We start from the raw sequence: 17905 nt of genomic DNA on the forward strand, positions 1-17905 counted from the left end.
TTATTTACTATTTATTTACCTTTCAATAACATTTTGTAAGAAACTTTTTTCCATAATATCATTCAGACAGGAAATAAAAGATGTGTTTGCAGCAAAAGGCCTCACACTTGCTGCTCAGTGAGCAATACAGTGCAGTTCCTTGCTGTGCCATGGCATAACAAGCAGTAAATCCCAGGAAGAAAGAGCATCCACGACTATGGTCCAGCATCCTTCAATTTAATATCCAACCTCCCTGTGCTTGCTTCAAACTTTTGTGGCTGTTAAGCACCTCCACCTTGTCAGTCAATTGTGATTTTAGCCAGCAGCATTTTTTTGTACCTTTCCTCAGAAGTCTTCTTTCTCTTCATGAAAAGTTTTAAACATTTTCCATTGTGCTTCCACCTGAATGTTCACCTCCAGCTTAAAAACTCCCCTTTCTTGTATTTACATGGTAAGAAAATAAGAGAACAAAATCTAACTACCCAGCGTTCCCTAGGACATCTAGAAATAGATCCTTTAGATGTTCTAAAACACATAGAACAATGCTACTACCTGAAAAAACAAACAAACAAACAAAAAAAACCTATGAAAAATGATCTAACCAAACAAAAAAAACATAGAACAATGCTACTACCTGAAAAAAAAAAAAAAAAAAGAAACCTATGAAAAATGATCTAACCAAACAAAAAAAACTAAGGTAAACTTCATAAAGGGTATGAAGGTTTTTGAGACTGCCTTTTTTAATGTTTTACAAGGATAAAGAAAAAGACAATAATATCTGTCTATGCACAGCTTCCATTTTGCTGGCCACCAGAAAAAAGGAAAAGCTATCTGAATTTTTGGGGTTGGCAAAACAGAGTAGTGGGTAATGTCAAATACAAATATTGTTTGGTTTTTAGAATGCAAGAGAAGTGGTTAAACAACACTGTCTCTGCTTTTTGGTCACTGAAGCAAAGGATATTAATTTCACAAGACACCCACAGCTTACTGTAGTGATATGCTCTAAATTCAGTAAACATTTTCGTCAGTGCAAGCTAGCTGAGACAATATCCTGACCTGAAAATGCTTTCTGGCAAAGTGTTCCTTGCTGGTCTGTTACTTGAGTCTCATGGTGGCTCTGTACAGTATCTCTGAGCAGTGCCCAAGATGCAGTCATTGCATATGCACTGCAAATGGAGTTTATCACCATCTGCATATATTGGCATATGTAGGATTCTCTGCAAAATGGATGTGTACCAACAAGCAAAAGCCATAAGATTTATCTTCGCTTTGAAATTGCTAAATGTCTTCCATAACTTAAGTTTTTATTTAAAAAAATTAAAAAATAATTTTAACTTCACCTCCACTTTTACCAAATGACTTAATGCTAGTTGCCGTCTTTGTAATGCAATTTAAGATGTAGGGATGAAAAGTGATTTGTAAGCCCTAGGTATTATTTTCACGGTTCTGAAGAAAACCTTCTGAATACGAGCTCATGGCAAGCAGCACCATGGTTCCTAGCTGAACTTGCAGTATTCTGCCTAGAACAGTATCTCTCAGAGGGGTCCACAGCTCCTATTTGTTTCATAGAAGTAAAAGTATAATATCAGAAGTGTGGCAATTGCTATTTAAATACAACTACAACCCAATTAATGCTTTCATGGGCAATAGCTTTAGCAGAAATACTCAGCTAGTTCCCCTAAGTCAACTGCTACAAACAGGTGGATGGGCACATACAAACTGCTGAGAGATACGGGGTTAAACCTCTGGCCCTTCCATGTGCCACTTCTGCCACATTGCTATGGTGTTTATCATATCTACCCACAATGGGGATAGGATTAGACATCACACTTCTTAAAGCATCATTTACTACTGTTTGCCCAAGTTCATGGTGGCTTTCCTGAAACTCCCAAGTTCATAAAAGCCCGCTCCCACATGCTGAAATCTTGAATACCCTAAATTCTCTAAAAGCCCCAATATCTTCTTATGCAATACATATTCAGCTTAACACGTGAGCATGGTGTACAGAAACCAGTTTTAATATCAAAGAATCTTGGGAGTGCACTTAATGGTGTGCAAAATGGTGCCCTGGCCCAATGCTCCTTATGACAGAAATGGCCACAAGATGTGCTGCACTGACTGGGCTGAGTAAGAGGAAGATGGAGGAAGATTTGACAGGGGCAATGTGAGATGCATTTCTAATGCAGCAGTTAAAAGAGTCAAGCCTCTCTGATACGTATGCCATCAAAAGTGGCTCAGGGCAGCTTGTGCAAAACAGGCGGTTGCTAGGACTGTTGGAACAGTCATGGTTTCACCATGTTGTTTGCCTATGACAGAAGCCAAGGGAAAGGCTGACACCGTCTCCACTTTGGAGGGTGAGCGAAACAATGGATGTTACTGGAGCGAGAAGGGCAGTTGCTCTCCCTGTTGCTGCTTTCCATCCAGTAGCCAGGGGAGAGGTCTCCATGCCTCCCTCTCTCTGCATTCTGTTCCAGCTCTGTCTGTCTCTCATCCTTTCCCTGAGGAAAAAGAGACTTGATCAAGAAAAGGCCTGAACCTGTCTCCTTGGAATGACAAAATTCAGCATCTCCTTTTTGGTGGTAAACCTTCCATGACTAAGACACCAGGAACCAAAATGTGAACTTCACTTTCTGACATCTTTATCAAGCACGTACCCCCAGAAATATAACCAGGAAATCCGCTGAGCAAGGACTGGCAATCTGGTTGAGAGTCAACCCAAGGGCCTGGACACGTGCTAGTTAGTCAGACCCATGGCATTGTTTGCCAAAGAGGTTTTGTGAAGGGAATGCTGAGAAAAGATTGATGGCACAGTCCTGCACACGGCTACAGCTGAGTGTGGGGTTTGCAGCCTGTCATTGCCCCAGAAGTGGCACGGACACTTACCAGAGCAATGGGAAGCTTGGCTTCTCAATTTTAGCTTTCAGAAACTTGAACTAGCCACCATCCAAGGCTTTGACAAAGAAAAGATCACATACTCTGATAACTGAATCCTTCCTTCAGCACATGGAGGAATAAAACCTTTACAACAATAGCACTCCATCTAACCCAAGGAGCTAGGACGGACTACAAGACATACTGACATGACAGATGATGGTGTTGGCCAGTATACGAAATAATTTTACCTGCTTGGAGTATGCAGTAAGAAAGTACCTTAAAGTATTCCCATTAAGTCTATAAATTTATAAATTAATCATTTCAGAAGCTATATATACCTTAAAAGGAGGATGAAGTCAGAAAATCAAAAGGAATATTATTGGCCTCTGAGTCAATGAGCCAGAAGATATTAGCATATGCAATCTTTACTGTAATTATTTAACATTTTTCAGGCTGCTGTATTAGCCTTTGGAGAAGTAAACAATGGAAAGTTACCTGAATATTTTCAACAAAGCATGAGCCAGAACTACCTTTTTTGTTGTCTTCATATGGAACAATGACCTCATTGCTCAAAGCATTTTGACCAGATTTTTATTTGCCTTCTAACTGTTTAGACATTTGTATCTTCATAAAGTAAATGCATATCGTTCACTTACAATATATGTTAAACAAAGTGAATAATGGGGGTTCCACTGCATTGAAAAAGGTGCACGAATTTCTATTACTGTATGTATTTTTTTTAGGTTTAACTTTGATCCCTAAAATGTGTATAGATGTAAGTGACACACTGTATGAAATTTTTGCAGGTTTTTTTAATGTTGTTTCCACATCATCTCTGTGTAGTTTGTTGTATTTTTTCTAGAAACAAATTGAAAAATTATTGGGTCAGAAGATGACTTTTTTTTTTTAAACTATACAATTCCCAGTACTCTCAGGCGATCTAAATTCTTTTCTTTACTTACACTCCCATTTTCATCTTCTTACTTTCTTGTGGTCTTTAATGTGCAGGCATCTCTTCCTTATTTGGAATAATGACTAGCTGAAGTACTATAAAAGATGACAGCCCCAAGCAATATGAATGCTGAGCACTATTCCAGCTTCTAGAGGAATTGTTGTTTTGGGCTCAGTGATTAGCTTGCTGTGATTCAGGGTCGCACAAAAGCTCATAAACCCCTTTGGAACCATGAGTTTAGCATAAAAACAATTATATGGTACCCATTGAGCAACAATCAATGATATAGATGTACTCTCCATGCAGTTCTTCTAGATGTCCTTCATTATAACCCCTCCCAAAGCCATTGGAGATGGTCAAGATTAGATTGGCTTGCATGAAGGCAGATATACACTTTCTGGGATAGCGTCACAAGAAGAAATACATATGGCACTGTGCTGGAGCTAATAATATGCCTTGCTTGGCTGAACTGCTGCACAGCAACTTTTTATAGGTGGCTCTATACCACTACCAGATAAAGTGATGAGGTTGCCTACATGAATACCTGCATCTTAATACCATCCCTGTAAACAGGGGAAGTCTCACCTTCCCATTTTTATAGATGAGGAAGGACTGAGAGCTCCCAAGTTATTCAAGGTCATAGGGATTTAAGTCTGAGCAGGGAACTGAAAATATGCTTCTCAAGCAACAGCGAAGTAGCTTTAGAGGAAAATGTCTTAACTTCACAGTAATACTTTCTTCCCTATTGCAAGTAATACATAATTAAAAGATAACAATTAATATCTGTTTTCAGATGCCTGAATCTCAAATTGGTATTCTGTTACATTCTCTCTGCTAGTACAGCAACCACAGTTCTTCTCTTCAAACAGCAAGGAGTTAAGATGGCAATAACGATACCCTGCATGTCCTTTGTGTGTGCTACGTTATGCACCGAGAAATACTCAGTCTCAGGGGCAAGGAGATGGAAGTAGTAAGGTGCTGGTCTTCAGATTTTCAATAAAGTTGCCTGACTTGTAATCATACTAGTATTCCTGCAGCAGTGAAATGATAAACTATATTAGAAGGATACAGCAAGCACTAACTTATCCCTAATGGTCTATCTTGTGCCTGTGGACCTTTGGCTATCCTCTACTGTGATTTTATTTCAGAAGGAGGAAAGCAAAGGTCAGAATCATAGGCAAATCTGTTGGTTCATTCCTCACTGTCCAAGCAATACAGTACATGGAATATATCTGAAGCCATTTTGAGATGAAAGATAACACTTCAGAAGGCTCTTGTAGCACTGAATCAACCATGAAGTACACATAGCTTGATGAGTCAATCTACAGATGCTGATCAGTTTAGTGCTGGAGAATTGCATTAAAGGTCAAAGCCAAGAGCAATTAAGGGCTGCATGACAGGGAATTGAAGAGTCAGTTGGGAAACATAGTGTAAATGAGCCTCATGTTTCCTGTGCCCTGTCTTTCTCTGCTTCCTTCTCTAGATTCAGCTAAACACAGTTTTAAGAGGACTGTTCAACTTTTGACAGCAGTAGTTACCATGCACAGAAGGGGTGAGATTTCTCCTCACACCTCTCTGTTCTTGTTTGAAGAAAAGCAATATTGCAATTTTGAGATTTTTTACTCTTTCTTTCCCATTATTCTTGTCCTTCTTCCTCTTTCTTTGAATAGCATAAAAAATACAGCTAGCATGGAGGTTTGCCATCTTCCTGTGACATCTTCCCCTTCTTTATTCTTGTGCTTTTGTATATCCAAGCAGCCAAGAAAGAATCCATAGCCCTTTTTAGCTAAAACCAATGACACTTTTTCTCTTCAGTACCATGAATCTAGACGATACATGAGCAATTATGAATTTGACTGTAGGAATCTAGCCCAACCGCCCTGCTCACAGCAGGGTCAGGCAGAGCTGGTTGCTCAGGGCTGTGTCCTGTTTGGACTGTCTCCAAGAATGGAGAGACACTTCTACCATCTCAGGGCAACCCGTTCCAGTGTTCAATCACCCTCTCAGATTTCTCTTATGTTTAAACAGATTTTCTTCTATTTCTGTGTGGGCCCCTTGCCTCCTGTTCATGTCATTGGGCGCCACTGAGATGAAAATGCCCCTTTCAGTTTCACTGAACCCAGTGATTCAGAGAATTGCTAGACCAAATCATGGTAAGCACAAAGACCAAAAAGACTTTTCTTAGTGGGAGTCAAGACTCTTACTTAATATTTTGACTTTAAAACTGATGACCAAATAAAACAAACCCACAAAATGTTGTAAGAATTGCAAGAGTTGACTGTTATGCTTTCTAAGCCATCTGCCATATTTAAGCTTCTATGACAGAGAAATGGGAACCAAATTCTCCTTGAGGTAAACCCACACATATTCCCTTTCTGCTACATTGTCCTTACTGAAGTCTGGGAAGAGCTTATAGAGAACCAGAATTGCCTTTAACATTTTTTTCAGATCAGCAAAATTTCCTAAAATTGCAATTTGCATCCTAAAAACATGGGAATTAAAAATGTACAGCTAGTGACCAGCAGAGTGTTTAATTTGTTGTTTTGTTCACATTTGTTTGTACATTGCACAGTCACTGAACTTGCAAACCTTTAATTGCAAAAGAAGAAGCATATTCTTGCTTCTGGTTTTCCTCTAGAGTACAAAGACTATACATAAATTTCCCTGAAGTAGACACAAGACACAATGGGACTGTGACTCAGTTGCCAAAAGAGCCATTGCTCATAGGTGGCATTTCTGTGGACTTAGAAGAAAGCCAAAATTTATTGAACCAAGATCCCCGACTTCTAAGGACTCTGGGCATATTCAAGCCTGATATAAGAAATATGCTAAATTGGCTACTTGGTGTCAAAGGAACTCAAGGATGGTGTGCTTCCACAGTGGAGACCCCTGTCTCCCTCTCTTTATGTATGTCAGGATGAGCTCTTGCCCTCTGACATGTAGGCTCCATTATTACACTACATCTGTAAGATTTAACTTTTATGTGAGAAGTTCAGTATAAACTGGGCAGTTGGTAATAATATGTGTATATATATATATAAAGCATAAAACCTGTAAATCATAGTTCCATGGCAGTTTTTTGAGTAATAAAAAAATAAATAAAAATGAATCCATGAATATCACTGTCTGCAGAATGAGGGTTGTTTTTCCGAGATGACTGTTTTGCAAAATACAAGTCACAGAAATAAATATGGATTTGCTCAAACTCATAATCAACCAGAAATAAAAAGTCACATTTCCCCGGTATAATGTCAGAAAAAGGCTGAAGTCCAAACAAACAAATTGCAGTAATTCAGTAATGGTGCAGTCCTGAATCAACATTTCTCAGATAAAGTAATAGAATCTGCATCAGTCATCAGATGCACCAAAGATAAGTCACCCTCACAACATGACTTGACAGGATCTATGTCTCCTGGTCTGTAAATAAATGTTTGTTCTTTCCCTTGACACTTACAGTGTTTTCCATAAATGTAGTAGCTTTAGTTTTCTGATAGACGACCATTATTCCTTGGCAATGTTCTATCCAAGTGACATTATCTCATAATTCTCTGCATATTTTTTGCTGCTTGATACTTCTTGAAAAACAGTAAATCTAAAGTTTCTATCAACTTGTTAACTAAAATGAATCACTCAGTGCAGTGATATGCATAGATGAGGATGCTTCTTTCATCTCAGATTTGCAGTACATGTTTAAAACCGAGTAGTTCTCAAGCTCCATTTACCCAGATGATATTTGAAGCCAGACTGGACTCAATTGTATCTGAAAAGATCATGTATTTGAATTACTACATTCAAGAAAAAAGTGTTATCTTCATGAGCCACAAACTGTGAAAACTCATTAACTTCTTTAGATTTGGTTACTCTTCTGCTCGTTTAGATGCAGAAGCAAGTCATAATTTTCAGAAGTATTTATCCCAAACAAAACTATCTAATTCAGTAGAATTGTAGAAAAGTGGTCCAACAGAGAACCAAAAGGAGTCACCACCTTCATGCTTCTATCCATTTTGTCTAACGTGGAATTGAAAACTGAAACAATGAGACTTCACAGGCCTTCCAGGCAACCTATGCCTGAGCTTTCTCATCTTTTGGAAATGTCTTTCTCCAGTCTTTCTTCCTGCAGTATGCACGCAATACTTCTCCTTTTCTGTGCTATAGACATAGACTGCACATGATTTACTCTATCTTTGTAGCATGTTTTTATGATTTAAAGACTGTTATTATGCCTTTAGTGTATTCCCCTTTAGGTTAGGCTAGGTTAGGTTAGGTTTTTCAGTTGGTTCTTCCAACTAACACCTCCTAAACTATAATTTTTATTATTTTCCTTGTAACTTCTTTAGCTGGTCTACACAGCTCTCAAAATGCAGTACCTGGCATCAGAACAAGCCCAAATGAGACCTTAAACCTTACTCATCTTTGTAGATTGTTTTACTTCTGCCTCAGTTCACCGCTTTCTCTTTGTTGAAAAGATTTTTTTCCTAGTTTTTTCTCCAGTTAGACAAGAACATTTTAACTTCAAAGCACAGCTTCCAATATAATTCAGTCATCTCCCCTGTTCTGCATTTTCTAAAAACTTAAGCATATTTTCTGTTCCATTATCCATGTTACTAATGAAAATATTGAAGAGTACCAAAGCTGACTAGCCCTAGCAAAATCCTATTTGATATGTCCTTCTATTTTCACAGTGAGCTATTGATTTCCTAACCAGTTTTGAAAACATGTCACACTAGTTTTATCAAGACAATATCTTCCTAGTTTGCTTATTAAGATGTTATACGTGCCACTATCATTCTCCCATCCTACTGGGGAATGCCCTACTGGATTTGAAAGTTTTTCTTGTTGTCTGACTTGATCAGAGTGGAACATACAGTAAAATGCAGATCCAATTAGATATGGAGGTTGCTTTGGAAAAAATGTAATAGTAGCATGCTTCACTTAGCCTGCTCATGAGGGAAAACAGAATGAAATGCCTAGAAACTAGATGCAACAACCCATTCATTGGCTAAAAGACCAGATGTGGGTATTAAAGAGAACCATTCAGACATATCGACAAATGTTTTACTATTCTTTTGATCTACTCTGAGAGGTTCTTGGTTGCAAATTGCATTGCTTCCAGCTGGATTTCCCAGGACATATCATTGTTTATTTAATTGCATGGCACCTTTGGCTTCTGTACAGGTATTCTACTTCTACCTGCTCTTTTCTGCTTTTTATATTTTATGTTGGCAGAAATGAGACCAGCATGTCACACATCTGGAGTGCAACTGGTTTTTCGCTGGCACACGGTTTACAGGCTCAAAGGAGCTGTGCTGAAAGACATATAACTCCTGCAGCAGCCAAGTGCTTCTATCTGTCTCCTATTATGAGGTCCCTTCTGCATGGGGCGTAAGGGACTACGTCACTTCAAACCAGCACAGGGAGGAGTCACATCAGGGTGCCATACCAGGCACCAGCCAGGAGGGAAATGACTTTGAACGTCGTGCCTCTCACCCTGGCACTCACACATGTAGACAGCCTACTTCTTTAGCAAAAGCTAAAGCTAAACCTATTGACTTCTGTGGCTTTTCTCATTTGCAAAAACATTGAGAGAATAGATCTGCAGTACAATGTTGCCAGATAATCTGGTTTACCAAGCCTTTTAATCAATGTTTAAGGGCAAAAAGATAGTAATCTGCAGTTATCTGTATCAATAATAACAGCTGAATTACCATCGCATCTATTCGCTGTTTCAGCTGGGAAAAATCTGGAAAATGTTTGAGAGATCAACATCTTTACTGCCTCTCATTGGTTCCTGGCTCACAGAGATGACCATTAAGCCCCCAAAGCACATCAAAACAGCATGACATGATATATGTGGCCAGACACACCACCACATGCACAACCAGACAAATACAGAGTCACTGCGTTAATACAGTCTTTAGAATCACTTAGGTTGGAAAAGACTTTTTAATATCATCGAGTACAACCGTAATTCATTTCAGTACACAACTGAAAATGTGTTCTAATCAAGCCAATCTAAGAATAAATACAGCAATATCTGAACAAAAAAACCCAAAACAAACAAAAAAATCTGCCTGCCTGCTTGACTTGCTAATAAAAGCTGATCTCACTTCGTACACCTATTTTAAATCTATATAATCAAAGCTATTAAAGACACAAGTCACAAAGATTCAGCAAAACTTGACATTTTGCTTCAGGTATTTGGAAATCTGGAAACATAGTTTATCTGAAAATAACATGCATGAAATTAACACCGCAGAACTTCACTACTGCATGTACAGCACCTCGGGTGTTAGAAAATGGGAGCAAATTACCTTAGGCAATAAGCAGAACGTATCAGAAGGTGGCAGCACCATCATGATCTGCTGAAGTTACAACACACGTATCACTGCAATTTCAGTAAAAGAACTACCGTACCCACTGTAACATTACTTTTCTCTGATATGGTTCTTACAAATCTCTTGGTTGCGCCCAACACTATAATGTTTTTGCAGCTATTACAAACCAGGAAAATTTGCAATGTGCTTTTCCCATTTCTAGGCAGTATTTCTGTATCTGACTCAGGGCTGGGTTTTTCTTTCGCTTAAAAATATTTTTATGGAAAAAAACAACCACCACATAGATATTTTAGGGTGTAGCGTGCATTTCCTCAAATATTAATAAAAAGATGAGTAGTTACTGAATTCCAGTGGAGAGTTTGGGAAGTTATTTTAGCAATGAAAGTTTTTTTCCTACATTAAACACGTACTTTTTCTACACAGAGATTCCATAGGTGCAGGTCTTGATTCCTCTACTCTACGTACATGTGCAGAGTTTTACTTAACATGTTAATTTACATCACCGACACACTTATGTCTATAAAGTTAAAAAGATTTGCAGGTTAGGAGCTTTATGTACTGCTTTTTGCCCAGCCATGTGTGATATTATGGATGCCGTTCTGCAAATAGATGAACAGTTTTGTTCACTGAGCCCTGCCTGAGTTTCTATTGATTTCACTGAATTACTAATGTAAGTAAAGTTGCTTATATATTTTTCTGCTGCATCAGAATCTCACAGCGCAGTGGCACTGTACCATGCCTTTTGTGTATATGATCTTCCAAAACAGAACTGCCAAGCAGCGATAGCTGCTAACTAGGAGAACAATGAATCACCAGTTTAAAACAATGGAGGGTAATAGTCTGTATACTAAAAACTACAAATCAACAGCAGTGTGCCATTTTGCACAATCAATTTTCAATCACCAGGCTCCAAAAAATAAATTACATGTTCTAACAGGGCATGTGAGCATATATGTATATATATATCTTTTATATATACATACATGTACATACGCATAGATGCACACAGGCTGCCTCTTCTCTATGTGTATTGGCATTATTGTAGGAAAGGAATTCTGAATGTAGAGAAATGTTAATCACAATAGATGTCAGTATACCTCATGGTATAATGTACTAACACTTATTGATATGCTTTAGATGGTGAATTGCCAGGTACCATGACATAAGCAGTGTAAAATAACATGATATGACATGCAAAAAAACCCAAACAATCCCAAACTTCCTACATCCACTTGCAAAAATACAGACGAAAACTGATCAAACCCAAATTTGAACTACCTCTGAGTAAATTTTCCTTATTTTTCCCCTGGAGTAGTTTGAAACATTTGTTTTCTACTACTTAATTTCTGCCAAGCACATTTATAATCTAACCTGTCCCCATTGCCCATACCTTCCTTGTAGGCTGCAAACATTTAAAGTAATTAGGAGATAATATTTATGGAAAGCTGTCTCAAGATAATGGTCTTCTGCTGTTAGACAAATGCCAAGATGACATTTTTTGAAGCAAGCAGCATATATCCAGGGACATTCTTCTGGTCTCATGATTTTATTTCTATTCCGCCAGGCAATCAACGATGTAGATTCTGCCACACTATCTGATGTGCTCTGCTCTAGGAAACGGCAGTGACTCCATGTGCCAGTGACACCAGTGGAAAGCTTTGTCCCAGGAGAGACTCTGAGGCCTTGCAGAGATGCTCGTTAATACAGTTTGGGTCTGATTCCATTAGCAGCACTTGTGAGTCACAGTGCCAGGCCAGGCAGAGAAAGGTAAAAGAAAGGTAGCAACCTATGAAGCATAGCATCAAATCAATTAGCCCATTTGCTGCTGTGGTATTTTACCTTCCTAGACTTTAATTTGTAAACTTTGCCTGATTAATGGAAAGGCAGATTTCCTTCTCACTTTAGCCATTAACTCATGCATCATGTTAACAACCTCCTACGGTAATATTTCATATAACTCTTGAGAAAAGTTTTTGAAGTAGTCAGTGCAGATTATTGCTCTGTGACTTCTTAATGCATGTTTTAAATGTTTGTTTTCAGAGCCATTGATCATGTTCAAGATTTCCATTCTTGTTGTACTAATTAAAAGGGAACAAAAAAAACGTGTTTTCAAAGCTAAGTGAATGAGAAGGACATGGAAATTGTTTGTTCTGCTGAGTGTGACGTTGCCGTTTGATTTACTGTTCAGACAGTGATGAAAGTCAGGAGGAAGTGAAGCATAGGGAGCTTGACTTTGCCAGATATTTTAATACTTCTTTGCTCCAGTAGCCACTGTGGCACTTACTTGAAAAATGCAGGATCAGAACCATAGATTCATCACTTAGTTTAGGCACCTAGGAGATGACTGCAGTGGAAGCTGTGATGATGGTGAAATTCTAAAAAAGCTTAGGAAGTGGAAGCATGTAAGCTGGTCATACAGCATAAAAACAGCCACAAAGCATATCCAGATTGATGTATGCCTGCTTAAAACCTTTTCATTTCATGGGATCCTTTAGAGCTATGAGAATTGACCGTACCTGAACATCTACTACTGAGTAAACAACCCAGTGGACCAAAAAGCAATTTTCCTTTCCCTAATAAAGAGAAAGGACAGTCCAAGCAACAAGCGTGTGTGAGGTCTGAGAAAGGCGGAGATAAATGACATGCACAGAAAGAGAAGATGGAGAGGGTTTATGACCTTTTATTAGCCATCAGAAATAATTCAACGTTTTCTTTGTCCGTGCCTATCATTGACAAAATATTCAGGGACAAAACAAAAGGAGGTTTAACAAAGCACACCATACATGATAAAGGAGTTTTGGAAGGAGCTTTGAAATTCTTACTGCTGAGCACAGCTTCTCCTGCCACGGTATTTGTGCAAAAATCTCTTAATTTTTACAGTAACAGCTCAGTATGTCAAACCAAGTGTTAATGTGCCATTGCTGAATGATTTAACAAGTCTTTGGAAATAGATATTATCGGCAAATTACACTAAATAAAAGCTGAACTGATTTTTATCAGATGTAGTAGGCACTGAAAAAGCAGAAAGAACCTCCTCTAAAAAATCTTTTTATTTAGTTTTTAATGGTAAAAAAGAATAAAACTAACCACTTACAGTTAAGTTGCACCTGGATTAGTTACAGATGTTCTGAGTAAAAGAAAAATCTTTTGAAAGACTCCCTGAAATATCCACTAGGTGGCAGACAGTGACCACGTTTAGGTCACCTTATCTCCACAAAACCTCCCATTCATACAGCAGATAAAGAACTGCATTATTAATTTATACCACTGCATCCACTCTACACCTAATATTTAGCCAGCTGTTTCCTCTAATCCTCCTTAAACACCACTGATTGAAATCCTAAGTATATTCAGACTTTTTTTTTACCCCAAAGAACATTTTGTTACCTACAAGTTACAAGCTACCTTTTCAAGTGCAATACTGTACACTACAGTTACTAACAGTGGAGACAGAATGTCTGATACTTCCTCACAAGCCACAGAAGCAGCTTGTCATATGAAAATAGTTGGTTTTTTTTTTCAAAAACGTCTCATTCTCAGAGAGTTTTAAGTAATGAAATACACTGTCAGGTTTACAACGGAACAGAAATGCAAAGTATTTCAACCTCCAGGGGTAGTTTACCTACCGCTTCAGCGAAAAGGCAAATGAAAAGCAGAAAATATTAATTTCAGTTCTCACACTTCAATCCATGCACTGAATTGGAAAACTTTGAATATATTTAAATATAAGTGATTGCAAAGTCACTCTTCACTTGAAGATCTCGGAATACTTTTTAAAGGTTGGTCAATATTATTTCCAGATTTTTACTGCGGGGCAAGGAGGTTAAGGGACTTGATTAAGTAAGTATTGATAACAGTTCTTTTGGCTCCAGACTGTGACCAATAGTGGACAAAAATATTTCTTTTAGTCACGCATCAGCATAAAATCAGAGAGGCTGGGGACCTGCAGTAGAAAATGCTCTTCTCATCCTTTTACAAACTGTAAAAACAAAGGTGCACTGCAGCATACCACAGAAGCCCTCCACCCTTTTCTGAAACGTCTCCCCCTCCAGCCCCAAGCCTTTGTACTGCTTTAGGGTTTTTTTAGTAGCTGCTAGTTGTTTTAACCACGTTAACTGAAAATGAGAGGAAACTGAACCTGCTAGGTTTATAATGAAAGGATGCTTTGCTGTGAATTACACTGTCAGTCATGTCTCTGAAGAGGACATTGCTGTGGATAATACTTGTCTTCATAATGGCACAGGGTTTTTTTTTTCTTCTTCTTATTGGAATCTGCTTATACATTCAGGAATCCTATTAGGAAGACAGGCCTTTTGGCACAATTTTAGTGCAGACCAGCAGTGTCTTGGTTATTACATTTACTTTTTTTTCTGCTTTATCTTGAAAAAGCTGCTCGGTACAAAATTTTTTCTCCCATTTTGCTTTAACTGTTGTGTTGAAAAGCATAACAAATTAATCTTTCTTTTTTCCTTTCTTTCTGTTCTTTCCTGCATTCTTCCTTCTTCCCTTTCCCCTTGCCACTAAATATAATACAGGTAAGTACCTACAGGTTAGAGTCTCAGATAATGCATCCAGAGCATGACTCCACTTGGCTACTCTCTATGGAAGCTGAAGATCTGCCTCCATTAGATATGAAAAACCAAGGAAGCATGAGCTGTCTGTAGGACGAGGATTTGGCATTCTGCATGACACGCCTTGGCATGAGACTGCTGACTCCTGGTTCCCCCTCCATAGGAGCCGATAATAATTTTCCTGTTTATGATACATCTCTCCACGTGCTGAAAATGCTCTGTCTAGAAGCAGTGTTTACTGAGAGGGTGCGTATCCTGTTACACTGCCTCACTGCATCTACATTTTCAACGACCACATCGTACATACTCCTAACAATGTTTTCCTAACAAAACAATAGGAATCTTTCCAGATTGCTTCTTCCCACATTTAGGCACCAAACCAGTCTTGCTAGCCATTAATAGAAACTCACTGCTGCTGACAATCTACAGGATTCTCTTGTACACGCTGCCAGGTTCCCAGAGTCTCCTGAAGGTGTTGTATCGGTTACATGACATCACACAGCAACACATATGGCAACATTTTCTGCCCCGAAAGATCCTAGCAGTAATGAATCCCCTTTCTAATGATACACAAATAGCAATAAACCTCCTTAGATCAAACATGCAAATGCTTTCCAACGCTTTATACCTACCACAGAAGTAGTTTTGCCATGAAAAACATTTTGAATTACACTTTTATATATATATGACCCCCCAAAACAAATAAACAGCTAGTAAAACGATACAGTTATCATAGCCGTGGACCAGCTAATGTGCAGCTACACGTTCAAAATGCTGTGGCATTCTTTTTTGGTGAGTGGAGATGATACAAAAACCTGTGCCAAATGTTATTCAGGCTTTCCCTGACAATAAATAGCCAAATATGATATCAGTATGCAATTTATCACATCGTATCACAACCTTTTGCCTTCTAACAGGATGGGCAGTAGTTCATGCAAATCTGCTTCCAGCCCTTGAAATTCTTGCTCACTCTACCATCCTCCTCTTCCTACGTCCTAAAAACTTCTAAAAGCATCTGACTGGATGGGAGAAATCCCTCAAGAAAGACAAATCTCTGTGAAATGTACAACCCTATAGGAAGAAGCCACAGAGCAGAAGTACACAACTTTTGTCTTTCAGACGGAATCTGCAGTTGCAATATGATCTCTCCTTTGGTAACACAGCACACTTAAAGTCAAACACATTGAAGTTAGCCAGTTTCAATCAGTCTTTTCGCCTTCACCCCCCGCCTCAGCTGCCAAATTAAGATTGTTTGAAAATCCCTTCGGCGCAGCTCTGGAGCTGATGCCACAGACATTGCTTACTGGATCCCCATCCGACCTAGAGAAATAAAGGAGTAAAAAACTTTCCAAAAAGTTTGATTTTTTTTTTTTTTTTTACCTTGCGCAGAGATCCCGAGTTGAGATGCTCTCAGAACTCTCCAGCAGTTTGAAACAGCGAAGTGCGGAGGAAGTTTTTGGTGCTCACCTTAAGTCAGTGTGTGCGTGTGTGTGCCTATGTCCCGAATGTCTCTTTGTGGCTCTGGGTGGCAGAGGACCTGATTCAGGGAAGAGAGAGCCACTTTCTCACCGAGAGGAAAAGAAAAGCAACACGTCATGAGTTAAGTACGCCTCCAAGATGTCTTAATTACAGCTCAACGTGCTTTCCATTCAGACCCCAGGAATGAGAGGAAAAAATAAACCCACACACGCGGTTTCTCTCTCACACACACCCACACCCACCCACCCCGTCCCAGCACACTGCCCTGTCCCTCCAGGTCCCTGTCCTCGCCCCTTAGGTCCTGCCCTCCCAGATCCGCACCTAAAAAAGCTTCTCACAACGCACACAAGTCCCGAGCTAAAAACTACACGGGGCTAAAAAAAAAAAAAAAGAAAAAAAAAAGAAAAAAAAGTTGGTAGTGTTCCTCGTGAAGGGATCATTGAATTTAGGGATTTAGGGTGTGTGACACCCTGAGAAACATGATACTTCTGGCCACTTGCCTTTGCTCGCTCCCAGCCCCCGCTCCTTATTTACCCCCCACCCTTACCACTAACTCTGAGGGTGGGAACGCGGTTTCAGACAGGGAGAAAGTGATGCAGGAAAGGCGGGGGTGGGGGTGGAGGGTGGAAGTGGGGTGGAAGCAGCTGGACCTAACAGGATCCCGTTGTTTTTCTGTTTTACCCCTAAATTCCATTTGAATTATTAATCCCGGAAACAAGCCCAGCTTCTCTTATTATACCCCAAAACTGGAACGTGCCTCGCTCATGGCGCCGGCACCACAAACCCCTCAAGTCAGGCAGCTGTTGGCCCCAAGTCTTTACGTGGTTTCTAAACACCACCTTGGGCCAAAGTGCTCCTTCAGCATCAAAAATCTCTGGATTATGGTGCATTTCACATCAGGAGACACACTACCCCAAAGGAGTCTGCTAAAATCCATGCTTTAACCCCATAAACCCCATGGCATGAAAAGCATACACATTAAACCTCGCCTTTTGCAACCGCAGCTGAAAGGTGCTGCCATTGTTGTATCTCTAAATGTGTTTGTTGTTTACAGAAAACACATAAAACAACAGAATAAAGGCAAAAAAAAAAAAAAAAGCCAAGCCTTGATGGCGTTCTACAGGTTGGCAAATTGGGGCCCAAATATTATTTGAATTGAAAGCAGGTGTAGTTGCTCTTGCTCCACTTGAAAAAAGGTTCTTGATGCCTGATCCCCCCAACAGCAAGTAGGAAATGTATGCCTGCATCCTCAACCTCTAAATTCTGCTGGATTAGAAAACACAGGTAACCCAGGCAACTTTGTCTTGCGGATTCGCTTTATCCCTTTTTTCCCCCCCCTTTCTCCAATGCTGAACAGAAGAATGTAACTGTGTCACGTCCACTGCAACTCTCCAGCATCGTTTTTCAGCCTGGACCCTGCTAAGCTTTTATCATTGTGGGTGTCAAACTCACAGCCTGCACCATCAAAAGAGGCTGCAGCTCATCAATCCTACTCCATCAGGAAATGCCAGAGCCTAACACATCCTGGTGCAAAAAGCACGTCTGAAGACAGCGGTTTTACCAGAGTCACCAAGCAGGGGTCAGCCACCGCTGTGTCTCATCAGCGGCTGCACAGCAGATCCCACTGGAACAAAAAGAGGGGAAGAAAAAGGAGGCAAACAAATAAACGGGGCTCTGCCTAGAAATATCGGTTTGTGGCGATTATTACCAGTAGG

The sequence above is a fragment of the Egretta garzetta genome, unplaced genomic scaffold (assembly GCF_000687185.1).
Source record: "Egretta garzetta isolate BGI_Z169 unplaced genomic scaffold, ASM68718v1 scaffold136, whole genome shotgun sequence".
Taxonomy (NCBI): domain Eukaryota; kingdom Metazoa; phylum Chordata; class Aves; order Pelecaniformes; family Ardeidae; genus Egretta; species Egretta garzetta.